The sequence below is a fragment of the Triturus cristatus genome, chromosome 8, assembly GCF_964204655.1.
Source record: "Triturus cristatus chromosome 8, aTriCri1.1, whole genome shotgun sequence".
Lineage (NCBI taxonomy): Eukaryota > Metazoa > Chordata > Amphibia > Caudata > Salamandridae > Triturus > Triturus cristatus.
In genome coordinates this window covers 881681660-881708587 of record NC_140591.1, presented here as the reverse complement: position 1 = coordinate 881708587, position 26928 = coordinate 881681660, and positions in this window count along the sequence as shown.

Below are 26928 nucleotides of genomic sequence, written 5' to 3'. Positions count from 1 at the left end.
CCTGTAGCAATGGGGCCTTGACTAACCAGCCGTCCAGATAAGGGAATACCTGGTGACCGTCTTGCCGTAGGGAAGCCGCCACTGGAGCCAAACACTTGGTGAAGACTCTTGGAGCCGACTTCGACTCGAAGGGCAGTACTCTGAATTGATAATGGCACCCTGCCACCTCTAACCTGAGAAAACAACGTTTTGGATGAATGGGAACATGAAAGTACGCGTCGAGAAGATCCAGAGAGGACATATAGTCCCCCGCATCCATTAGAAGCAGAATTTCCTGGAGCGACAACATTCTGAAGGGTTTAGATTTGAGGAACTTGTTCAATGACCTTAGATCAATTATCTGCCTCCATTTTCCTGTCTCCTTCTTTATCAAGAAGTGAGAATAGAATTCCAGATTTAGCTGATCAGGTGGTACCTCTTTGATTACCTGTTTGGCGAGAAGCAATCCAATTTCCTTCTTGAGAATTTGGATGTGATGAGGTTCTTCGCAGAGGCAAATTCGGGGGCTGTTGAACAAATTCTAGGGTGTGACTGTGGTGAAAAACATCTAACACCCATTTGTCAGAAGATATAAGCCTCCATTGACTAAAGAATTTGGAACAAGCGGGCCGAATTGAAGTGGGACTACGGTAGCAGGGGTTTGTGGATCCTCATTGTCTCTTGCTAGAGTCATGAGCCCTTCCTCCTGATGGTGGGCGTCAACGTGTTTCGGCTCTAGAGTAGGCAGGTGTCGAGGTTTGCCGAAAGGGCTGTGAAGAGTATTGGGCACAAAAGCCCTGTTGATAATAAGGCTGGAAACGCTGCTTAAGCTGAGAATGAGAGAGATATTGACCTCTGCCTCTACCTTGGAAAGAAGTAAACATTTTCTGCTGCAGATTAGCCAAAGACTTAGCCGTGTCCGTAACTGATTTGATCGACTGCAGCGCTTCACCCACGTTTCCCAAACAGAAACTCGCTGTCGAATGGCATACCTAAAACTTTGACCTGAACCTCAGGATGAAATATCGTAGCTTTTTGCCACCCTTGCAGTCTCAATACTGCTGCCCCCTCCATCTGTCTGAAGGCCGCTGAAGAAATGTCCAGAACCACATCAATCATCTCGGAAGAGGCTCTCTCTCCTTCGGACAGCACCTCCTTTTCCTTCTTCTTATCCTCAGGAAGGAACTCCAGCAAGGCAGAGATGTCGGACCACATCTGGCAGTTGTACCTTCCGAGGATAGCCATGGCATTGGAGTCTCTGATGGCAGTGGCCACCAAAGCTTAGAACCTTTTGCCGATGTTGTCCAATCTGCGCCCTTCCTTGTCATGCGGAGCCATACACTGTGAGGAAGGATTCTTTGACCTTCTTTGAGCCGGCTGCATAATGACTGAATCAGGCCAGGGGTGTCCAATCAGCCATGTGGGAGAGTCCTCGGGCGCCTTGTACTTTTTGTCCGTTCTTTGACCTTCTTTGAGCCGGCTGCATAATGACTGAATCAGGCCGGGGGGTGTCCAATCAGGCATGCGGGAGAGTCCTCGGGGGCCTTTTACTTTTTGTCCAACTTCAACACTACTGCAGGAATAGAAGCTGGCGTCTTCAGGTTTAAAATCGTACAAAAGGCACTCCGTCTGCTTGACAGGCATTGGAAGGTCAAAGCGCTTAGAAAGCGCGCTCTAGGAGATCGTGGAACCCGCCGATGTCTGCAGGTGGTGGGTCGGTTGGAGGCGGAGTAGGAAGTGGCGTATAAGCCATATTGTCTTCCCACTCATCATGAACATCCTGGTCCAACTGCAGCTCCCCCTCCTCTAGTTGCTGGTCATCGTCATCCTGACCTTGCGCAGGAACTTACACAGGAGGGAGAATAGTCTTGCTGTTCTGTAACAGTGGTACAGTCAGCGATACAGGAGTGGGAGCCTCCTGACCGGGAGGTGGCTGTGGAGCAGAATTCGCTTCAGGAAATCTCTTATAATAGTCATTCAACATTAACCGAAGATCAGTTACCAATGGCACAGGAATATTTATGGAGGGTTCTTTAGCTTGATCGTCCTGTTCCTCATAAGGATAGTGCTCCTGAAAAGCGTCCAGGCGTTGAGAACTGGGACGCCCCCTATCCGAAAAAGAATAGTCCCCTTCTAAATACGTAGACGGATCATCCATTATATCCTCCGAGTTCTGGCACTTAACTCTGAGTTGCGAAGGACTGTAAGCAGGACCAAAAGGCCCGTCATCTTCAGACTCCTGAAAATCCAGATGAGCAGGGGGTAAAGGAGAAATTTTTGAAAAGTCTAGCAGAAGAAAAGGCGTTGATTTTAAACGCAGACTGACTCTTTCCCTCGTCGACGGAATCGTCGACTTGGTCGTCGACGGCACAACAGACTGCAGCGCTAGAACAGTCGTCCACGGCGAACAAACCTGCTGATCCGTCGACAGTGAAACCCTCACCGACGAAGATGGCCTAACTAGAGCCGACGACAGTGACACCATCACTGCAGTTGTCGACCCGGTCGCCGCCTTGACCGTCGGCGTAGTAGGTGTCGCAGACGAAACTGTAGACGGAGCGTCCACTGAAGTGGAGCCGTACGTCGTAGACGGAAATTTCTTCGTCGACTGGCCCGTCGACGAGCGTTTTCTGTCAGCTGAAGAATCTCTGGAAGGAGTAAGAGGCGTCGACAGAGGAGCAGACCCCAACCTCTGGTGAGAAGAAGAGGAACTGGGCTGGTCTTTCTTCACTCCTTTTTCCTTAATCCTCTCCTTGCTTTGAGATCTGGACTTTTTAGGGTCCTTAAAGCAATGAGGAGGACCCTTCTTCCTTTCTCTTCCTAGAGGAGGTATGGGGCTTCTCCTCAGAGCCAGAGAAGCATCCTACCTTAACAGTCCTTGAGAGATTTTGAAGAGAAAGTACGACAGTACTTGCATTCTCTGGGCTTATGCTCTGGATATAGACAGTAAAGACACTCCTACTGTGGGTCCTCGGAATAAAGTCTGGACTTTCCACATGTCTTACAGGGCCTAAACAACCCTGTTTTAGACTCTGACATTATGAAGAAAAATAGGTACTCACACTCCTGACCAGTACCTCAGAAGAAATAAGAAGTGTGGGGATGAACAGCTAGCTGGAGTTCAAAAGGGCAACAGTGGAAACACTGTGACTGAACAAAGCTCAGGGAGACTCCCTAAAACAGAACATGCGGTAAGAAATCTGAGGTATGACGGTCGTGCCGGGGAAGGAGACTCTATGGTCTGTGCTCTGATTGGCTAGAGTTTGGATGTTTTATTTTATTTATTTTTTTAATTTATTTTGAGAGTTTTATATAGCGCTGGCTAGACCCAGAGGTATCGGAGCGCTTTACATATGGTTCCACAGAAATTACAAATTTACATCAGTTACACGTTACATCAGTTACTAGAAGCGCTGGCTAGACCCGTGGGTATCAGAGCGCTTTACATTAGGAATCACATTATTACACAGTTAAAAACAGTTACAGGTTACATCGGTTATACAAAACACATTTAAATAGTATGGAGGAAGGAAAAATAGGGCGGATAGGGGTAAGGGAGAAGGAGGGAGATAACGGCAGGAGAGACGAAGGAAGATCTGCCCAATGTCCGGCTGGGTAGGTGACGGCCGAGGACGGAATTCACAGCCCATCTCCCCTATAGCTATCAGGGTAGCTCGACCGGGCAACGGTCAGGTAGCAAGGTCTCAGCGGTCGAGGGAAAGTTCACAGGGTAAATGTCCTGAAGGGTGTACAGGATCCAGGTAGGATAGGGGTAAGAGGGAAGGGTGTAGGGGGAGGGGGGAAGATAACGGCAGGAGAGACGAAGGAAGGTCTGTCCAATGTCCGGCTGGGTAGGTGATGGCCGAGGAGGGAATTCACAGCCCATCTCCCCTATAGCTATCAGGGTAGCTCCACCGGGCAACGGTCAGGTAGCAAGGTCTCAGCGGTCGAGGGAAAGTTCACAGGATAAATGTCCTGAAAGGGTGTGCAGGATACAGGTCGGTTGAGGGCTAAGATCAAGGTCTGGTTGATGACCAGACCTTGTCATGTAGGTCCATGTAGGACCTTCCATGTAGGTCTGAAACCAATGATTGCTGTTCCAATCTATTTTGCGGCCTTTAAGCTGAGGAAGCAGACGCAGGGCAACCCTTGGGGTGTAACTTAGACCCCCAGTGACGATCGGCGGGAGGCGCCATTTTGAAGTCAGGCGCGTTTCAGAAGGGACACTCAAGGAATAAAACGGCGTGTAGCTGGTGCGCTTGTGCCCGGAGTAGCTTCCATCTTTTTATAACAATGATATAAGGTTGCTAAAAGCTAGTGAATTCTGTTGGGCATTTGAATGTTAAAGTGTTATACAGTTAAAGTGTTATACTGCTTTTTTACTGTTACAGTGGGACTCCCACCATGACAACGGGGAAGATCCAAGCATGTGAATCTATAAAAGATACAATACTGGCGAAACTAATTTCCCTTTATGCAGATGATGTCTTTTTGTACGTCGGGAATCCACACCAGAATCTTAATCACATACTGAGAGAATTCATTGCTTTTGGTGAACTCTGGAATTCACATTAATTGGGGAAAGTCACAGATTTTCCCGCTTACGGCTGCTACTACACCCTTCTCGCACTATTATCCTATAGATTGGTGCGCATTAGAGATGAAATGCCTGGCAATAAAAGTCACAGCAGATCGTGCAGAACTAATGAGACAACTATGGAACGGCATTAGCTTCTATAGCCACCTCCGTCACACAATAGATATCTTTACCCCTGTCACTGGCGGGGAGAGTATCTCTCATCAAAATGGTAGTCCTTCCTAAGTTATTATACTTATTCATGAATATACCATACTACCCTGGCAGACATTTCTTAATCGCTTTAAGAACTATTCAACTGACATGGGGAGTTAAGCAACCAAGACTGAAATGGGAAGTACTCACCAGGCCCTATTCACAGGGGGACTTAAAGGTCCCCAATCTAGAACTCTACAATTTATGTGCCCAAGCTCATAGATCGACTTATTGGTTCCACCCACCCCATATATGCCACATATAGCCATGCAACCACAATGAGAATGATATCCTTAGGTCAGTTTTACTAGTGATTAAGCATAACAACCGAGTGAGCCTACAGGCTCATTTGAATAGACAAGAAGCCAGGGTGATTGAGAAATAAAAAGACAGCTGTACACGGTCTGAACGACCGGGACGAAATCTGGCCATTGATTTAAAATTGTGATATTGGGGATTGGTCCAAATGTGGATTCAGTTTTTGTAATTCTTCACCTGTGTTTGAATGAATATATCCCCATAAAATCACTAAGTTAAATGGGGTAGAATGTGTACCATGAAATGAGGGAGAATTGGGTCACAAGATGAATGGTAGAATGCAACACAAATGCATGTAAATATTAAAGTAATGTTGTTTTACCAATGTATTTGGTAGAAGTATCGTGTTTTCATTAGAAATACTGTTGGACCATATCCTATCTTCAGTACACTGACAAATTTATAATATGGATCCTTTTGACTACAGGTTTTATCCTCTGCGCAAATTCTGCTCACTAGGCTATTTGTATGTTGTGCTGTAAACAATCCTTATCCCCATATTATTAATTGCACATCTGATTCTATTTTTCTTATAAGTTTCCATTTCTTTTCTTACTTTCTTATTTAATGAGGGAGGCACTGTTTTGCTGCAATATTATGTGTGAAGGTCGTCTCCCTTTAGAAAAGTACAGGCTGAACGGAAGTAACTCTTCAAGTTCTACTGGTTGCTTACCCAGTGATCTTTCCGGATATCAACCAGGCACCCGTTGTTTCAATTCAGACGCAGAGAGAGCCCGCGGTGAAGCGTTCAATGCGCATGTGAAGATCATTTTGGAAATAGAGACATATGCGAGTGGTGGTGAGTTGTAATTACTAAACTTTAAGTTTAAGAAGATGGAACTCGTGTTGGCACCATGTGGACATTTATGTATGGGAATGTTCTTCCTTTTATCGGCAGCGGCTCAATTTAAATAATCCATCAGGCATTTGGAGGTCAGTGATTAGCCGCCCCCTGGATGTGCATCCCCTTAGGAGGATTTATTCAGGTACATTATTTTAGCATAATTCTCTGGTCTACTAGCACGAGATTATTTTATTTATAGCAGTATTTTGAAGTAGATCACATTTCCTTTTTATTTTGGCCTTCGAAGTGGGGTAGAATTCAAGTTACTGCTACGACGCCCCGTAATACAAGGAATTGTTTTGAGTTTTTTCACTTTGGCAAATCTACGGATAATACCTAGCAATAAGTGTTTTGCATGCCAGGCGGGATGACCCACTGAGAAGTTGGCTTTTTAATAGGAGATTCAGTATTACGATTCACAGTAGGTTGGCAATTGACTGGCATTCTTGTTTTCTGCCTCTAAATTGATTTGAGCACATGGTGGCTGGATGCACTTAGATTCTTTTTTTTTTTATTATTTTTTTTTTTTTTTAAAGTTTTTATTGAACAATAATTCGATTACAAGCACGGGCCTACAACCACCAGGGCCGGCCGCTAAGCACAGAATGAAATATACATTTATCAAAGCTGCAGTCGGTTCCCGGGGGTCGGCCCCGTAGTGAGTCCGGATAGTTCTAGAGGCACAGGAGACTTAGATCCAACAAACACAGAAAACTAAAAGAAAAACAAAAGGCGAGGCATAAAGACAAACGGCGCAGGTCAGGCTTCCTCCGGGGAACTCCAGGTCAGACCATTAAGCAGCACACGAAAGGAAGGAGTACCGGGAGGCTGGGGACGGGGGGGGGGGCCAAGGGAACTGAACGTCCATATGTAGTCATTCCAAAAGGTGCCCGGAACCGTCAAGGGTCAGGGGGACATGGCGATATCGGTGTCCACCAGGGGGGGCGTACAGATACCCCCGCGATATGCATTCCATTGCCCCCAGATTCTGCCCCATGCCCCCGGCTTACCACGGGCAACATACACAGTCTTCTCCCTGAACATACACCAGTCCATATTCTCCTTCCATACTGACACGGTGGGCGGCCGCTGGGCACCCCAAAGCTGCGCTATATCTCTCTTGGCAATCATGTTCCCCAGGGCCGCCCACCGAGTCTGAGCCGCGCTATAATCATTGGGCTCCCACACATTCAGGACACAGCGACGCACCTCCGGCAGCAGCACAACCCCAGTGACCTGTCCCATAACCGTATGTACCCGGCGCCAGTAGTCCGCCACCTCGCGGCACTCCCACAGGATATGGAGAAAGGTGGCACTGAGCCCACAACCCCGCTTACAGAGCCCATCGTCGGAATATCCCATCGAGACCAAGCGAGGACCCGTCACATACACCCGGTGAAGAATCTTAAGCTGTACCAACCGGAGACGGGCTGGAATGGCGACCTCTTTGGGGGACGACAGTGCAGACTGCCAGTCCTCGTCGTCCAATTCCACCCCATCCCCCGTCCAAGCCTCCCGAAGGCGCACCAAGAGGTCAGCCCGATGATTAATCAGTTTCTTATAAATTAAAGAAATAGTGCTGTCCGGGACATGTCCGTCAAGTATGCGGTCCTCGAGGGGCGAGGAAACCGGGATCGTGGTCCCCTCTCCAAAGACCGAGAGCAGGGCGTGTCGAACCTGGGCATAGCGGAAGAACTCCCTGTCCGTAAGCTCATATTCGGCCTGAAGAGCCGCGAAAGTCTTAACCGCGCCCTTATGCCACAGGTCTCCCACTTTGCTGATACCAATCGTGTCCCATTGGTCAAACCCCTTCGTAGTCCAGAGGCTCCCCAGGCGATCGGAGGCAAACAAAGGAGTAGCACATGTCAGTCGCTCACCCCAGCCCGTGGCCGCAGTGGCGGCCCTCCAGGTCCGCACAGCAATCTTAGTAGGACCCGTAAGGGTCCGGCCAGCCGAGCGGGAGTACAGCGCCCTGTTATAGTCCCCGCCGGGAAGCAGGAACTTGTCCATCTCATACGCCGGGTTCAGGCCAGGCGCATACGTGGCATGGTTGATGGCCGAAAGCTGCGCGGCCCAATAATACCTGCGAATGTCGGGAAGCGCGATGCCCCCGTCATACCAGGGGAGAGTAAGCTTAGCAAGAGCAATACGCGCCCGCCCGTCCCACACCAGTCTCCTCTGCAGGCTCTCTACCTCCCGAAAGTAGGCCACTGGGATGACGTCGAAGGAATTCTGGAGTGCATAGAGGAACCTGGGAAGGGACATCATTTTGAACAGCGCGGCCCGACCCAGCGGGGACAGGGGCAGCCTGCACCACCGGGCCGTATCCTCTCGCAATCGCCGAAGCGGACGCAGGAGATTCAGCTCATAGCGAGCCACCGGGTCCAGCGAAACGTATATCCCCAGGTACTTAAAGCCGCTCAGTGATACCTGGATCGGAATCCGAGGCGGTAGGAGTGGAGGACCACCGGAGATCGGATAGACGCAGGATTTAGACCAATTGATCGTGAGACCCGAATTATTCCCAAAGGAAGTCAGAACGTCAAAGAGGACGTTGAGCGACTGCCGCGGTGAGGTGAGATATAGGAGAATATCGTCCGCATACAGCGAAACCCGATCTTCAAAGCCCGGGGCCCACCGGATCCCTCGAAGCGAGGGCTCCCAGCGGAGCCAAGCCGCGAGTGGCTCCAGGGCGAGAGCGAAGAGCAAAGGGGACAACGGGCATCCCTGCCTCGTGCCCCTGCCGAGGGCAAAGGGCCGAGAGACCCGCCCGTTCACCACCACCTGAGCCATGGGTCCCGTGTACAGAAGCTTCACCCAGCCAATAAATCCTTCCCCAAAGCCAAATTTAGCCAAGACAGCCCAGAGGAATGGCCACTCGATGGTGTCAAAAGCCATCGTGGCATCCAAAGAAACCAGCACGGCCGGTTCGGAGAGGAGCTCCGCCCTGGCAAGGGCGCCATGAAGACGCCGCAAGTTAAGAGCGGTGTTACGATGCGGGATGAATCCGCATTGGTCCGGATGAATCAGATCGCACACGACGCTCAACAGACGATTGGCAAGGACTTTCGCCAGGATCTTAGGCTCCGCATTTAGCAGTGAAATAGGCCGGTAAGAAGTACAGCGATCTCGCGGCTTGTCCTCCTTGGGGATAACGACTATCGTGGCCAAACGCTGATCGGCCGGGAGGGAACCCGCCGCCAGAGACTCACGGAACATGCGACTGAGGAAGGGCGCAAGCTTGTCAGGGCGCAATTTATATAGCTCAATGGGCAGACCGTTGGGACCCATAGCCTTGCCCGAGCGAAGGGAGCGGATCGCAGTCGCCATTTCATCCACCGACAAGGGGGCGTCCAGCCGCTCACGGTCCTCAACGGACAGGCAGGGCAAGGCGATATCCCTCAGTAGAAGGCGAGAGTCGTCCTCATCCCTGTCAGTCACTGGGGAGTACACAGCCCGGAGGTGGTCGGCAAAACATTCCACAATCTCGTCAGGCTCCGTCACACACACACCATCCGCAGCACGCAACTCCGGGACCACACGATTCACTCTCTCCTTCCGGTCCAGCCACGCGATCAACTTTCCCGCCTTGTCCCCGGCATCGTACAGTCGACCCTGCTGCTCCCTATACATAGTTTTGGCCGCGTCAGTGACCAGGGACCTATATTCAAACTGTTTCAGGCTGAGGGCATGGAGCCCGTCCGGAGTAACATTCTCCTCCAAGTCCGACTCCAGCCCCAAGATGTCAGTCTCCAGCCTCACCACTGCCTCACTCTTGACCCTCTTAGCCACCACTATCTGGGAAAGGGCGTGTCCGCGGATCACGGTTTTAAAGGCTTCCCACAGGGACATTGCAGAAGACACCGACCCCTCGTTATCCAGGAAGTATTGGTCCATAGCCTTAACCAGGCTGTCACGAGTCGTAGGGTCTCGCAGGTACCATGGGTTAATGGGAGCGATCCGCCCTGCAGACCGCGGCCCGGTGTCAAAAACAAGCCACAGCGGAGAATGGTCGGAGATACCCCGCGCCAGGTGCCTGACCTCTCGAATCCGACCAGTCTGCGCCGCGGGCATAAGGAAGTAGTCTAACCTAGAGAGACTCCCATGCGCCCCCGAGTGAAAGGTGAATTGACATTGGGTCGGATGCATTAATCTCCAACTATCCACCAGGCCGAAGGTCTCCAGCATCCCACCCAGCCATGCCTGGGCAGCGGGGAGGGTCCTTGGTGGGTGACGATCCAGTTCACCCGAAACCACAGAATTAAAGTCCCCGCCCATGAGCAGGAGGCTGTCCGGAAGGTCAAGCAGCATTCGACCCAAGTCAGTGAAGGTGGAGTTCTGGAGGCCCGGGGGGACGTAAACTGAAACCAGGGCAAGGGGCTGCCCCTCCCACCTCCCAATCAAACACACATAGCGCCCTCTGTCATCCGAGACTATCTTAGTGATCTCCACCGGAAGTGAGGTTCGCAGCAGAATGCCCACCCCCCTGGAACCAGTTGTGAAACCAGAATGGGCCACGAGGCGGTATCCCCCCCTGTTCATTGCATGACAAACATTGCCAACCAGATGCGTCTCCTGGAGAAACACCACATCAGGAGTCAAACGACGCAAATATTGCAGTACTACACCCCGCTTGATACGGTCCCCCAACCCATTGACGTTCCATGACATAAGCCTCAACCCGTCCCCCCCCATCCCCCCCAATAGATCAAGGGTCCCCCAGCCTGCAGCACAGTTCCCAAATGTGGACAAAAATCAGTACCTCGCCCTGTAAACAAAAAACACACAGCAAAACAAACCCTCCTCCCCCCCAACCCCACCCCAGGACCAACTCCCCCCACCCTGCACCCCTGCGGGCCAAAAAAACCCCCCAACTTGCAGTGTGCCTGTCGCCCCACTAACCCCATTCTACGAAAAGAACCCAGAGGAGGTAAGGGACCCGTCCCCGCCCGCCCCCCTCACTGGTCCTGGTAAAACACGATATGCAAATGAAATAAGACCCGACTGTACAGTGCAAAAAGGCAAAATCAAGGACCAAAAGTCATTCTAAAGGGGACCCATCACCTGCGGTGCCCGCAGAGGGTCCGGGACGGCCACCTCCGTCCGGCAGAGAGTCCAGCCAGTCACTTGCAGCCACAGGAGAGTCAAAAAAGGCTGTCCGATCCCCATGTTCCACTCGGAGTTTTGCAGGGTAGAGCATCGAATACTTTAGGCCCAGCTCACGGAGACGACGCTTCACCCCTTGGAATCCCATCCGTTGTTTCTGGACCAGTTGCGTGAAGTCCGGGTAAAAATTGATGGTCGAGTTCTCATGACGAACCGGGCCGTGGGTCCGGGAGGCCTGCAGAATAGCGTCGCGGTCCCTGTAGTAGAACAGTTTGGCCACGATAGGCCTCGGGGGGGCCCCCGGCCGTGGCCGACCGCCCGGAACTCGATGGGCCCGCTCCACGGCAAAGAACTTACTTAGGCCAGCCGAGGACAACTGTTTCAGGATAAGTTCCTCGACCACGAGGTCAACCGGGCGGCCGTCAGAGGACTCCGGTACACCTATGACGCGGATGTTGTTGCGTCGGGCCCGTCCCTCGAAGTCCTCAAGCCGCCGGGCCATATGGTCGTTAACCACCCTGATGTCTCCAAGCGCGGCCCGCAGATCCGAAACCTCCGCACCGAGGGTGGAGGTCCGTGCGTCGAGAGCCTGGACCTTCTCGTTAGTTTTGGAGAGGTCGGCCCGGATCAGGGTGACATCGATCGCGACAGTGTCAATCTTACGGGCCAGGGCCTCATATTGCGTCGCGATGGTTTCCCTGATGCCATCAATGGCGCCCATAATGTCCTGCAAGGATAGTTCCGTAGTGGCGGTCGCGCCTCCTTCCGCAGTATCCGAGGGGAGGCCCGCAGCGCCAGAGGGCCCCCTGCCCTGGGTATAGCGGTCCATGTTATTGCTCTGGACTGCCCCCCCGCGGAGGGAAGCCTTGGTCTTGCGGCCCTCGGGACCCCCTTTGCCCCCCATGTGAACACGGTCACCCGAGGGGACCTCCAATCAAGAGGTGTAAGGCACCAGCAAGAAGACCACAAAGTGTCGGTATAGGGGGTCCGAGGCGATAGGCGCTCTAGCGGCAGATGAAAGAAAACCTCATGCAGAGGCCCAGGAAGCACCTCTCCACCCCGAGCGCACCTCCCTGCCGGTCTCCTGAAGTGCAAAACCGAAACCGAAAGTGGTGGATCGGCAGCTGGCACCGCGCTGAAGCCGCTGTTGTTCAATTGCAGCCCGGTCCCTCGGGTCACCTTCACCCCGGTCACCTCCGTCGGGTGGGTCCCAAAAGTTCCGACGACGACAACTCAGGATTCCCAGGTCCGATTTGAGTTTTGAAAAGAGATATACGCTCAGCTGGTCTTTATCTCCCAGATTCCGTAAGCCACGTCAGGATATTCTCAGGATAAATTCCGAGGAGCAGAGAGGGTCCGGGGAGCCCTGTGCTCACGCGACCATCTTGGATGCGCGCTAGGCTCCTCTGCACTTAGATTCTTGATGGTTTTTGATTTTTTCCTTGTTTAGAATTTGATAGAATAAGTATGCACACGTGTGGTGTTTTCTCTTTCTTGCCTTTCTGGTATATCTTTGGGATCTACTTCCTGTCACTAGATTCATTTGTTTTTGAAGCACATGCTGGGGCGTCTTCGGCACAGCCTAGTAGTATATCCGTAGGTATTTGTAAAGCATAGTAAAATTATTTATATATTGTTAAATTGTACTTTAGGTTGTTCCGTGTACCCGAGTCCTGATGAGGCCCAACTAATGGGGCTGAAACGCGTCGATAAGAAGGAATCCGTTGAATATTGAATAAAACATAATAACAGACATGCACACAGAATAAGTTGTTTAGAGATGGATAGGGCACCTCTAATGTACAAAAGGATTACCTCACAGTGGATCGCATTGTACTTAAGGAAGACACTCTTTTTGTAAAATTTGGGGCTTAGGAAACTACTATTTGTGTTTTGCGTAATTTTGTAAATTGTTTTGGGACTATATATTATGTATATTTGTTTTATGGTTCTGTTCAAAGTTGATATATAAAATGAGTAGTGGTCCTAACCAGAAAGAAATGAATAAATTGCAGTTATGACCCAGAATAAGCGTGGGATGTGACTTGATTGAATTATATGTGGATGTGATGGGACATTGAACCAATATATAGGAGTAATTGAATGTACCCTAATTTGAATCTTTAATATATCTGTTCCTCTGCATCATTTTTGTTTGTTTGCACAGATAGCGATGGAGCAGGGATTCATGGATCCGATCCCCCTGACTGGAGCCATCACTACTATCCCCAAAACTCAGGAGAAAGATACCGCGACAGTGACAGGTACTATCGTCGCTTGGCGACACATAGCAGAGACGCTAAAAGTTCCAATGATATATTCTCCCTCAATGCTGCTCATATATCATACGCAGGTTCAGGTTCTACAAGAAACCAGCTGCAAGCAAATGCTTCGAAGGGTGAACATACAGAATTGGGGGATCTATACATAGATGGGAATTTCCAGACACTAGAACAACTTCCTAACAGACTAGACCCCACACCCATAGATGGAAAATGCTACTTACCAGTATGCATCTGTTCTTGGCATGTAGAGCTGTAGAGTTGTATACTTTAGCATTAGAGGGGCATCTGGTGTTGGGCTCGGATGTTTGCAGTTTGTTTTTGTCGAGAAATCTTTGTTAGTCACAAGATAGGTGACTGCTCCTCATGATGACAGTGCGCATGGGCATCGGCTCCATCCCCAGATTGTTTTTTGCCATGAAGGGTAATGGAGTTAGTAGGAAAGTAGAAAAGGATGTCCATGTGTAATGTATCTAAGTAAGATAATACAGCAACGGATAAAGGTATCCAGGGAGGTGGGTGGGTGTATACAACTCTACAGCTCTACATGCCAAGAACAGATGCATACTGGTAAATAGCATTTTTCGTTCGAGGTGCATGAGCTATAGATTGTATGCTGTAGCATAGACTATATAGCAGTTTCCCTCCTTAGCGGTGGCAACCTGTATCCGTTGCAGTAGTTTGAAAAAGTGTTCTCAATACAGCCTGGCCCACACTAGCTTGTTGTTTTGCTTGTACATCTACACAATAGTGTTTAGTGAAAGTATGCGGTGTAGACCAAGTTGCTGCTTTGTAGAGGTCATCGATGGGAATGTTCCCTAAGGATGCCATAGAAGCCCCTAGTTTGCGTGTGGAATGAGCTTTAGGGGGGATGGTTAGCGTGTGTTTTGCTTTGAGATAGCAGATTTGTATGCACTTGACAATCCATCTTGCAATTCCTGTTTTTGAAATGGGATTGCCTTTGTGAGGTGGGGAGAAAGATACAAAGAGTTGTTTAGTCTTTCTAAAAGGTTTAGTCCTTTCTATGTAGTATAGTAAAGTCCTTTTGACGTCTAGCGTGTGAAGAGCACGTTCTGCCACCGAGTCTGGTTGAAGGAAAAAAACTGGGAGTTCAACCGACTGATTAAGGTGGAAGGCAGAAATTACCTTGGGTAGAAATTTTGGGTTAGGCCTAAGAACCACTTTGCTATGATGCATTTGCAAGTATGGTTCTTGTATGGTTGTGACAGTGCGGGACAAGAGGAGGCCTATGACTGTAACGAGTGGTGGACTCCGATACCGGTCTCACCCCCTCTTGTAACCCCACAGCAGGAGGAATGGCTCCCCTTCGAGGACCAGAAGCATGGGTCAGGCCCAGGAGGAGCTGGACCCTTTAAGTGGAGCGGCTACGAGACACTGAGCCCGCCCTCCCATGACGTCACCAAGTGGGAGCAGCCAAAACAGGAAGAACCTCGCAGAGCGTCGGACGGCGTTTCCCGGAGGAGTGTTGGTGCGGAGCAAAGTGAAGGCGGACGAGGAGAGGAGCGGATCGAAGGAGGACGAGGAGAGGAGCGGATCGAAGGAGGACGAGGAGAGGAGCGGATCGAAGGAGGAGGAGGCGAGACGGACTTCGGACGGCCAGGAGGCCCGGGATCCCGTGCATCGCCCAGCCACGTTCCCCGGGGAGGAGCGTGGCTCGGTCAGGTACGTGACAGAGTAGCGGGCTGGTTAGGCAGAGAAGGCAGACCGCCTGTGTAGGAGAGGTTTTCCCGTGTCCCCTTCCTTTAGTAGTCACATTGCAAGTCACGGCGTGGGGAGCGCTAAGGGGTCAAAGCACTGGTGTTATACTTAGGGGAGTTCCTCACACCTGGTCCTGGAGTTAGGGAGAGACTATAGTAAACGGTCACCTGACATCGCCTTTCTCTTTGTTTCTTCCGGCTGGGGACCACCTTTTCCCGGGGAGAACCTACCTACGAGACGCCTTGCGGAGATTAAGAGCCGGGACTGTCCAGAGGGGGAAAGGAGAGAAGAGAGTGCCAGCGAAAGAAGCCTCCCGAATTGTAACAGACCTAGAACTCTGGCTGAACATAGAACGAGAAAGCGATACTTATCAATAAAACCCAGTTTAAAACACCGTTGTGTCCCGCCTGTCCCTGACACCCCGTTACACTGGTGTCAGAAGTGGGATTCTCCATCATACTCTATCTGCCACAAGATGGAGGCCCTTATTCAGCACTTGGTGCAGGGACAAGAAAAGCTAGGGTGGGCCGTGGAACGCCAGATGACGTCGGCCCAGGCAGACAGGGAAATGTTCCAGAACACCATGGCTGCGCAGCTAGAAACGCTACAAAAACCCTCTCCCGATGCAGGGAGGTCGATGGCATCGGAACCCAGACCACACGTGCCCCATCCGACCGGCATCTCATTACAAAAATATGTGCCAGGGGAAGACCCGGATGCCTTTCGAACTAATTTCGAAAGGGTAGCCCGAGCCTGTGGCTGGACCGAAGACAAGTGGCCTTTTTTTCTCGCTCCCCTATTGTCGGCGGAAGCACAGTCGGCATATCAAGTGGCCAATCCCACAGGAGCCACTCCATATGCGGTTATCAAGGATATCATTCTGGAGCATCCAGGGCTGGATGCCGAGGCCTATCGTCTGAGGTTCAGGAGGGAAAAAGGGCGGGTAGGAGAAAATCCCAAGACGCTATATTTTCGATTGAAGATGGCTGCGGACAAGTGGTTAAAACCAGAGTCCAGTTCCAAGGAAGACATCATGACATGAATATACTTAGAGCAGTTCTTGGACACCTTGCCATACGGGACACAGAGATGGCTGAGACAACATTCTAACCTGTCCGTAGCCCAAACCATTGAGATGGCGACGCAGTTCGGGCGAGCCCAACCCCGATACTTCACTGGGGACAATGAAAAGCCCACCAAATGCGGTCCTCTGCCTCGAGCGGAGCGAAAAGGCCAACGCGCGATTGAAGGGGGGCGTCCCAAACCCGGCCGCATGGACCCACCTGTGTTCCAAGGACCACAATGTTATGACTGTGGAGAGTGGGGCCACATTGCCCGTCTATGCCCCCGGAAACGCACAGAGGAGCCCATGGAGGTCGGGTACTTACCAAAGGCCGTGCTGTACTCGGCGGAGTTGGGGACCTCCTTTCATGTACGGGTAACAATAAACGGGGCCATGGTACAAGCCCTGTTAGATTCGGGCTGTAGACAGTCAGTGGTAAGGAAAACTCTAGTCCTTCCCCAACAATATCTCCCACATAAGACCGTCCACATTAGGTGTATCCATGGGGACGTGAAGCCCTACCCACTGGCTTTGGTCCCGATAACGCCCCTGCATCATCCCACACAAAAGGTAAAGGTGGGGGTGGTCGATACATTACCTGAGGAGGTTATACTGGGGGTAGACAATCCGGGATTCTTATCCCTCTTTAGGGATGAAATAAGGGGAAGAGACGAGGTTAACACCCTGGCTTCGGCTATGGTCAGTCCCGATCCCTGGATTACGGACCGGAGTTTCCGTTTTGCTCAGTCCAATGACCGGACCCTTTTTAATGCGTGGGAACAGGCACACCAGAACCAAACCCCGGAAGAAGACAGGTTTCCCCGGTTTACCATCCGCAGTGACTTGTTATATAGGGAAGGAAAAGAAGGGGACCCTCCCCAGCTATTGGTTCCCCAGCCCTTCAGGGACCAAGTTCTGTTCTTTTCGCACAGTCACCTGACCGCCGGCCATGTAGGAAAGGAAAAGGCCACCTCTAGTGTTTTAAGGCACTTCTATTGGCCGGGTGTTTATAGAGACATAGAACGATATTGCAACACCTGCGAAACCTGTCAAAAGAAAAGCGACTACCGCCCGCCTCCGGCACCCCTGAAGCCAATGCCCATCATAGGGGTCCCGTTCGAAAGAGTGGGCATGGACCTAATAGGCCCCCTTCCTCGTACCCGGAAAGGACACGTCCACGCCCTAGTGATAGTGGACTATGCCACTAGGTTCGTTGAGGCCTTCCCGTTACAAACCCCGAATACGAACACCATTGCTGACAAGCTAATGGAACTATTCGCCAGAGTCGGATTCCCAAAAGAAGTCATTACCGACCAAGGAACGCCATTTACTTCCAGATTGATGAAGGAGGTATGTCGCACCCTCGATATTGGCCAACTGCGCACCTCAGTCTATCACCCACAGACAGACGGACTCGTGGAGCGATATAACCGGACGTTGAAAAACACGTTGAAAAAAATGTTAACCGTTGAGGGAAGGGATTGGGACAAATTGCTTCCCCTAGCGTTGTACGTCATTTGGTCCCAAGTACAAAGCAGCCTCGGTTGCTCGGCTTTCGAACTCCTGTACGGCCGCCAACCAAGATCCCTAATGGAAATGACCAAAGATGCCTGGGAGACCGAAGAAAGACAAGACCATTGTACGTTATTGGAGTATACCAGGCAGTTGAAGTCCAAAACTGGCAAACTACGGGATCTGGCTTTCCTAAATGTAGAAAGAAACCAGGAGAGACAGAAGAAGTATTATGATAAGGGAACAAAACTACGGAGACTACAGTCAGGAGACTGGGCGCTGATCCTCCTACCCTCCTCCAGTAGCAAATTCAAAAAGGAGTGGCAGGGACCCTTTCCAGTGAGGTATAAAATCGGGGACACCACTTACGGCATACAAGTCTCTCCAAAGAAGATTCAAAGCTACCACATAAACATGCTGAAAAAATGGATCGGCCCACCACCCCGAGCAGCCCACTTTTTAGTACCCACCAACAACACGCCTCAGACGACACTAGAAGAATTAGTGGTGAATCCCGAGCTCACCAAGGATCAGAAAAAGGACTTGACGGAGACCCTGACGCCTTTTTCTGCCGTGTTCTCCAATAACCCCGGAAGGACTGATGTGAAAGAGCATGGGATTGAAACTTTACCAGGCCGAATCATCCGCCAGAAACCATATAGGATTCCTGCGGCTAGAAGACAGGCCATTCAAAGAGAAGTCACCGAGATGTTACAGCTAGGGGTGATAAGACCCTCCACCAGCGACTGGATGTCGCCAATCGTGATGATTCCCAAACCCGATGGATCCACACGTTTCTGTATGGATTTCCGAGCCTTAAACGAGATATCCACCTTCGACGCATACCCCATTCCGAGGGTGGATGAACTCATAGAGAAGATAGGAGATGCCAGATATATCACGACCTTTGACTTGACCAAAGGCTACTGGCAAGTACCTTTGAAAGAAGCCGACCGTAAAAAGACGGCCTTCTCCACGGAGCAAGGGTTGTTCGAATTCACGGTCTTGCCCTTCGGCCTACATGGGGCTCCCGCGACTTTTCAGCGATTGATGAACACCATCCTTAACCCGTATCCCGCCTTTAGTTCAGCATATCTGGACGACATCGTGGTTTTCAGCTCATCATGGACAGAGCATTTACACCACGTATCAATCATCCTAAAAGCCTTACAACAGGCCGGCCTCCATGTGAACGCAAAAAAATCCCGGGTGGGGTTCCAACGGGTCCGGTATCTGGGGTGTGTCCTAGGCGACGGCGTCATAGCCCCCCAAGTCGAAAAAGTCAAGGCCATAACCGAGACCCCTTTTCCCTCTACAAAAAAACAACTGAGAGGCTTCTTAGGCCTAATCGGTTATTACCGAAGGTTCCTGCCCCGATTCGCAGAAATCGCCTCGCCCTTAACAGACCTTCTCAGAAAAGAAAGTCCCAACAAGTGGTTAACTCACCCTAGCGAAGAGGCACAACAGGCCTTTCAGCAGTTAAAAACAGCCATAACCACCTCTCCTGTGCTGGTCTCCCCTGATTTCACCAAACCCTTTATTGTAGCCACAGATGCCTCGGATACGGGGATTGGGGCGGTATTGTCACAACTAGGGGAGGATGGGTCTGAACATCCCTTATTGTATGTGAGCAGAAAGTTGTTCCCCCGAGAGGTCAAATACCCCACAATAGAGCGCGAGTGTTTGGCCATTAAGTGGGCGATTGAGAAGCTCCATTACTACCTTGAAGGGAAGCCCTTCGTCCTGTACACGGACCACGCCCCCCTTAGGTGGATGTACAGGAACAAGAGCCAGAATCCCCGGATTCTGCGATGGTTTTTGTCCCTACAACCCTTCTCCTTTACGGTGCACCACAGGAAAGGTAGGGAAAATGGAAATGCGGACTTTGTCGCGCTCCTTTTATCTCCCCGAATGGGAGAAACCAGGGGGGGAGGTATGTGACAGTGCGGGACAGGAGGAGGCCTATGACTGTAACGAGTGGTGGACTCCGATACCGGTCTCACCCCCTCTTGTAACCCCACAGCAGGAGGAATGGCTCCCCTTCGAGGACCAGAAGCACGGGTCAGGCCCAGGAGGAGCTGGACCCTTTAAGTGGAGCGGCTACGAGACACTGAGCCCGCCCTCCCATGACGTCACCAAGTGGGAGCAGCCAAAACAGGAAGAACCTCGCAGAGCGTCGGACGGCGTTTCCCGGAGGAGTGTTGGTGCGGAGCGGAGTGAAGGCGGACGAGGAGAGGAGCGGATCGAAGGAGGACGAGGAGAGGAGCGGATCGAAGGAGGACGAGGAGAGGAGCGGATCGAAGGAGGAGGAGGCGAGACGGACTTCGGACGGCCATGAGGCCCGGGATCCCGTGCATCGCCCAGCCACGTTCCCCGGGGAGGAGCGTGGCTCGGTCAGGTACGTGACCGAGTAGCGGGCTGGTTAGGCAGAGAAGGCAGACCGCCTGTGTAGGAGAGGTTTTCCCGTGTCCCCTTCCTTTAGTAGTCACATTGCAAGTCACGGCGTGGGGAGCGCTAAGGGTTCAAAGCACTGGTGTTATACTTAGGGGAGTTCCTCACACCCGGTCCTGGAGTTAGGGAGAGACTATAGTAAACGGTCACCTGACATCGCCTTTCTCTTTGTTTCTTCCGGCTGGGGACCACCTTTTCCCGGGGAGAACCTACCTACGAGACGCCTTGCGGAGATTAAGAGCCGGGACTGTCCAGAGGGGGAAAGGAGAGAAGAGAGTGCCAGCGAAAGAAGCCTCCCGAATTGTAACAGACCTAGAACTCTGGCTGAACATAGAACGAGAAAGCGATACTTATCAATAAAACCCAGTTTAAAACACCGTTGTGTCCCGCCTGTCCCTGACACCCCGTTACAATGGTTAATGCCTGGAGTTCACTAACTCTCCTGAGGGATGTGATAGCTACCAGGAAGGCTACTTTCCAAGTGAGGAATTGTAACTCACATTGGTGTAGAGGTTCAAATGGGAGACCCATGAGCCTGGTAAGGACAATATTGAGGTTCCAGACTGGGGAAGGTGGAACTCTAGCTGGAATTATTCTTTTAAGTCCTTCCATAAATGCTTTGATAGCAGGAACTCGAAATAAAGACAGGTGTTGTCTGTTTTGGAGGTAAGCGGCTATTGCAGCTAGATGTAGCCATATAGATGTATATGCCAAATTACATTGTTGTAGACGCAAGAGGTAACAGATAATGTTCTGAATGGAAGCATCTAGTGGGTTGATATTGTTATTTGTACAATAAACAACAAATCGTTTCCACTTTGCTGCATAGCATGCTCTTGTGGTAGGATGTCTAGCCTCTTTGATGATGTTCATGCAATCTGGTGGGAGATTGAGGTAGCCAAACTCTATGACCTCAGGAGCCAGATCGCAAGGGTGAGTTGATTGGGATCTGGATGTCTTATTTCTCCATGGATCTGTGTAAGAAATTTGGGTGAGAGGTGTAACTTTTGATGCGGAACTACTGATAGTTCCAAGAGGGTTGTGAACCATGGTTGTCGGGCCCATGTTGGAGCAACTAGGATCATTGTGAGGGAATGCTGTCTGGGTTTCTGAACCACTAACAGAATGAGTGGGAGAGGCGGATAAGCGTAATCAAATTTGCCTGACCAGTTCATCCATAGCGCATTGCCTTTGGATAATGGGTGTGGACACCTGGACGCGAAGGTTGGGCATTTTGCGTTGTGGTGTGTGGCAAACAGATCTATGTCTGTGTGCCCCCACATTTGAAAAAATTTAAGAACTTGATGATGAAGTTCCCATTCGTGAATGTGTTGTGTTTGTCGACTCAGCAGATCCGCGATCGGATTGTGTACTCCCGGGAGATGTTGTGCAAGGAGGTAAATCCTTTGGGGAATAGCCCATCTCCATTTACTTTGCGCTAGGTGTGAGAGTTGGAGGGAGTGTGTTCCTCCCTGTTTTTGAATGCAATACATTGCTGTCATGTTGTCTGTATGTATGTATTAGGACAGCTTTGCCTATTATCAAGAGTTGAAAAGATTTCAGTGCTAAAAATATTGCTAGTAACTGCAGGTGATTTAAGTGGAGTTGTTTTTGTTGAGGGGTCCATAGTCCCTGTACAGTGTGATTTTGTAGCTGAGCTCCCCAGCTGGTGAGTGATGCGTCTGTTGTTAGTACTATCTGAGGAACCGGGTCGAGGAACGGCCGCCCTTTGGAAAGGTTTTGTGTATTCCACCACTGTAGAGAGCGATGTGTGCAGCTGTCCACCAACACCAGATCTGTCAACTGACCTCGAGCCTGGTTCTACTGATGTGCTAAGCATTCCTGCAAGGGACGCATCTGGAGTCTTGCATAAGGGACGATGAGGATGCAAGAAGCCATCATCCAGACTATCTTCATAAACACTCGAGCTGGCAACGAGTGTTGAGGCCGAAATTGAAGTATTTAAGTCTGCATGGTGTGAATCCTGCCTGGATTGGGATATGCTAGAGCTTTCGTGGTGTCCAGAGTAGCCCCTAGATACTGTTGTATGTTGGATGGTTGAAGGTGAGACTTGGCGAGATTTAATGTGAAGCCTAAGCCGTGAAGTAGATGGATAGTTCTTTGTGTGTGCTGCAACCAACTGTTGTGAGATTTGGCTTTTATGAGCTAATTGTCGAGATAAGGGAACACATGGATGTGTTGCCTTCTTAAATGAGCTGCTACAACTGCGAGGCATTTGGTGAAGACTCTGGGTGCTGTGGTTACCCCGAATGGTAGGACTTTGAACTGATAATGTTGTCCGTCCACCATGAACCTGAGATACTTTCTGGGAGAGGGGTGAATAGGAATATGAAAGTAGGCGTCCTTTAGATCCAGAGTGGAGAGGACGTCGCCTTGTTGAAGTAGTGGGAGCACCTGTTGTAGAGTGACCATATGGAAGTGGTCTGATTGGATGTAGAAGTTTAGGGGTCTGAGGTCTAGTATTGGCCTGAGAGAGCCTTCCTTTTTTGAAATCAGAAAGTAGAGTGAGTAAACCCTTGTGCCCTGGTGGTGTAAGGGGACTGGTTCTCTTGCATTTTTTTGTAGAAGAGAGAGAACCTCTTGTTTGAGGAGAGTCAAATGTTCTATAGACATTGGACGGTGTTTGGGAGGAATGTGTGGGGGACTGGATATGAGTTCCAGGCAGTAACCATACTGGATAATTTGTCTTCCCCACTTGTCTGTAGTGATGTAATTCCAGACAGGCAGAAACTGTGAAAGGTGTCCCCGACAGGTGTGGAATGGTCGGGGGGAAGGGCAGGGAAGTCACTGCTTGGAGGTAGGGGAGCTGCGGGTGTTCTTGCCCCAGCCTCTGCCCATGTTGTTGTTACCCCTGTAACCTCCCCTAAAGTAGCCTTTGGAAAAGGAGCTCTGATTGGGGCTTTTGTAGGATGAGGATGGGGGCTCTGGTGTGTTGGCTTTAGAGCCACCCCTATAAAAGGAGCTTCGAGAGGAGCCTCTAGGAGAAGATAACTGCAAGGCTCCCATAGACTTAGCATTTTTTGTGTCCTTTTTCATCTTTTCTAAAGATGTGTCCACTGCAGGTCCAAAGAGGTGCTCTTGGTCGAAGGGCTGATTAAGGATACTGTTTTGCACTTCTTGTTTCAAACCAGATATCCTGAGCCAGGCATGTCTGCGTAACAATAAGCTAGTATTGACTGCGCGAGACGCGGTGTCTGCTGCGTCTAGAGCGCATTTGATTGATGTATTTGTGATCAATTTGCCTTCCTGTATGAGGTCATTGGCTTTATCTTTGTATTCGTCAGGTAGATGTTGAATGAGCTTCTCCAGCTCATCATAGTGGGCTCTATCATACCTTGCCAAGAAAGCTTGTGTGTTGGCTATTTTCCAGTAGTTTGCAGCTTGAGACGCCATATGTTTGCCTGATGCGAATAATAATTTGGAATCTTTATCTGGAGGCAGGGTGTCACCTGAACCTCGAGAGTTGGCCCTTTTTTGTGCATTGGCTACTACCAGGGAATCTAAAAGAAGCTGACCCTTAATGTATGTGGGGTCACTGGGAGCTGCTTTGTATTTTTTGTCTATCCTAGGGTTAAGAACCCTAGCTCTAACAGGGTCCTTAAACACTTCTGGTGCGTGTTTAATTAGGCCTTTTAACATTGGTAGGACGTGGGAAGATTTTTGTGGCTGAGCAAAAGTTTAAGAGAAAATCCTCCTCTACAGGATCTGAATGTAAATTTACCCCGTGATATGTTGCGGCCATATTGATTAGTTGGGCAAAACCTACATTATCGTCTGGTGGGGATGGCCTAGAGGGATACAGATCCGGGTCGTTGTTTAAGTCAGGATATGTATTATAGTCCCTCCATGGATCTGGCTCCTGTGGGGGATCATCATTATCATCCATTTCTTGTGGAATTATATTATTATCCCCTTGTCCGTCCCCATCTCCATTTTCACTGTCCTCTGGTTGTGAGAGTGGAAAAGTATGTTCTGGAGATTGTACTGGAGAGATAAGTAGATTGGGATCAATAGGTGGAGGTGGTGGTGTAGGGGGTGGAGAGGTGTTAGTGCCCATGTCTATTCTTTTAGCTGGAACCGGTGCATCTTGCAAATGGTCCAGTTTCCTTTTTGTAGGCAGTTTGGAGAGAATATGACCAGTCTTTGGATGGATATAAATTGTTTTCTGGGTTGGATCCGGGACAAAAAGTTCTTTGGAGCCGGTGTTCTTTTTCGGTGCCGAAGATTTTTCCCTATGAGGAGTCTTAGACTATTTAGGCATAGGGATAGTGTCTGGTTTAGAAGCCTTTTCTGGCTCCGAAGACTTCGGTGTCGGTTGTTTCGGCTCTGGAGTCTTTTGCTTCGGGGGTTTAGAAGTCAAAGGTTTTTCCCTGGATTGTTTCGGCTCCGACGTTTTCGGTGTCGAAGTGTTTCCCTTTTGCTTTGGCTCAGAGGGTTTGTCCTTCGACTGTTTCGGAGCCGAAGGGTTTTCCGGTGCCGATGGAAGAGGGCGTGGCATATCGGTGGCTTTGGACTTCGGTGCCGAAGGTGTTTTTTCGGTACCGGAGTGTGGTTAACTCGAGCCAGAGCCGGAAGGCCTGTCTTTGCTTTTCATAGCTGGGCCCGAGGGTGGGTCATCTGAAATGTTTGACCGGTGTGGACCTGGGCCCTGTGGCGAAGGTGTTAGCGGAGCCTTTGGTATGGGCTTCGGTGGGGCCTCAGTACTCACGGTCCGCTGAGCTGGGGTGGCTGCGTCTTCGACGTCGGAGTCATCTGCTTCGGAGACTTAGACCTCTTCCTCCTGGGCTTGTTCCGGAAGGCTGTCGGGGCCTGGATGGAAGATGTCTGGAATGGAGCCACTTCCTCTGGACATTTCGTGGCGTCGAGCCCGACGATCACGAATGGTCTTCTTAGACTTGAAAGATAGACAAGCCGCACAAGTATCCTCTCGATGTTCTGGAGAGAGGCAAATATTACACACTGGGTGTAGGTCAGAGTGTGGGAACTTAGCACCACACTGGGGACATTTCTTGAAGGAAGTTCGTTCCATCGACTTCCGTCAGAATCGGCACGGGTAGGCCCAACGGCCCGTGTCAAAGTTTCTTTTTTTCTTCAGATTTTAGAAGATGCGCGTCGAGAAAGGGAAACGCGATCGAGACAATACCGTCGAGTGGTAGGAGATTGCGCGATGTAGGGGGTTTCGATAACGACACTGACCTGGAGCGCAGCAAGTCACACCCGAACCCGACGGCGGAAAAAAACTATCTGGGGATAGAGCCGATGCCCATGCGCACTGTCATCATGAGGAGGAGTCACCTATCTCGTGACTAACAAAGACTTCTCGACAAAAACAAACTGCAAACATCCGAGCCCAACACCAGATGGCGATCTAATGATAAAGTATACAATCTACAGCTCATATGCCTCAAACATATTTTTATATGTGAGGGTGAGGCAGAGCATTAGGGCGATCAGGCTGTCCTTTTCACTAGAACCTCCGGTTTTATCCCCGCTACATGCACTACTTCAAACTGAGGCGCTCACACATGCAGTCTCTTTATTATATCATAATGTACAAACTACCCACACAACAGGACAGTGCGCTGCACATGGGCAATGGGAAAGGGAGATGGGATCTAAGCTGAAAGACAAGCAGTGGGAGTACTGTTGTACATAGACGGGAGAGATATGTGCTAGCAGTCGTCTGCGTATAATCATTTCAAGTTTCTCCACTGCACTTATTACTAGTCGGCTAAAATGCATAAAGTTTGAATTAGAGACAATGATAGGTGTGATAGACGTGGAAATGAAAGGGCGGACTTTTTACACCTTGCCTGGGGCTGTGACAGAATAAATCAATACAGGCAGCAGGTCTTTACAGCACTGACACAAATGACAACAGGGAAGCTTCCAGCATCCCCACTACTAGCTTTGCTGGGAAACACTGAACAGATAGATGTGGTATACAGGAGGTATGTAGCATTGGGGCTCCTACTGGCCAAGCGTAAAGTAGCTTGCAGATGGTGACGGGGCAGGGCCCCCAAGTTCAAAGAATGGCTCCAGGATATGATATTCTGGCAGGAACAAACACTGACATACGCGGAACTGCTGCAGCGAACATCTCGTCTGAAGGACATATGGGACCCATTAAAAGCGTATTTACTAATCCATCCAATAGAGGTTCCTAGTAACCCAACGCCACGATGAATGCAAATGTCATGTTCTACTACGGCACTAATCCGTGGAAGACAGCAGATACCATTTACTTCAAACTTAGATGGATATCCAGGAGAAGGGCACTACATTTAGGCACAAGGAAATGTACCCAAGAAGTGAATGGGGGTAGGATGCGGGGAAAGAGACGTGTTTTTTTGTTATAACTTGGTAATTATGCTTGTACATATAATCAAGTATGTAGCCTGAGATTATATCTTCTTTGATTATAGAGAAGAACTGATGTATGTACGATATATGTAGCAACCTTACCGCACATGTACTGATGTTGGAATTCATGTTATATACCAAATAAACAGAATATTAAAAAGATTTAAAAAAAAAAAGATTTGAGAGTGACCGGATCACTGGTTGCCCGGGTTTATTAGGACAATAAATGCATTGGAAATCTCGATTCAATACTCTTAGGACTCAATTCAAAAAGGTGATTATGCAAAAACTTCTGAAATACAAGTAAATGGCTGGGTGCAAAGTATTCACAAAATATAGCCTTGTATTGTTTGCTGTGCGCGATGCCCCTAAAGTAAGAATATAGAATAGTTTCAAAATAAAACATAATAATAATCAAAAAGATAGCCTTGCAGCCATAAATACTGATCCTCAGGCACAATAATTCCCTGTGATAATG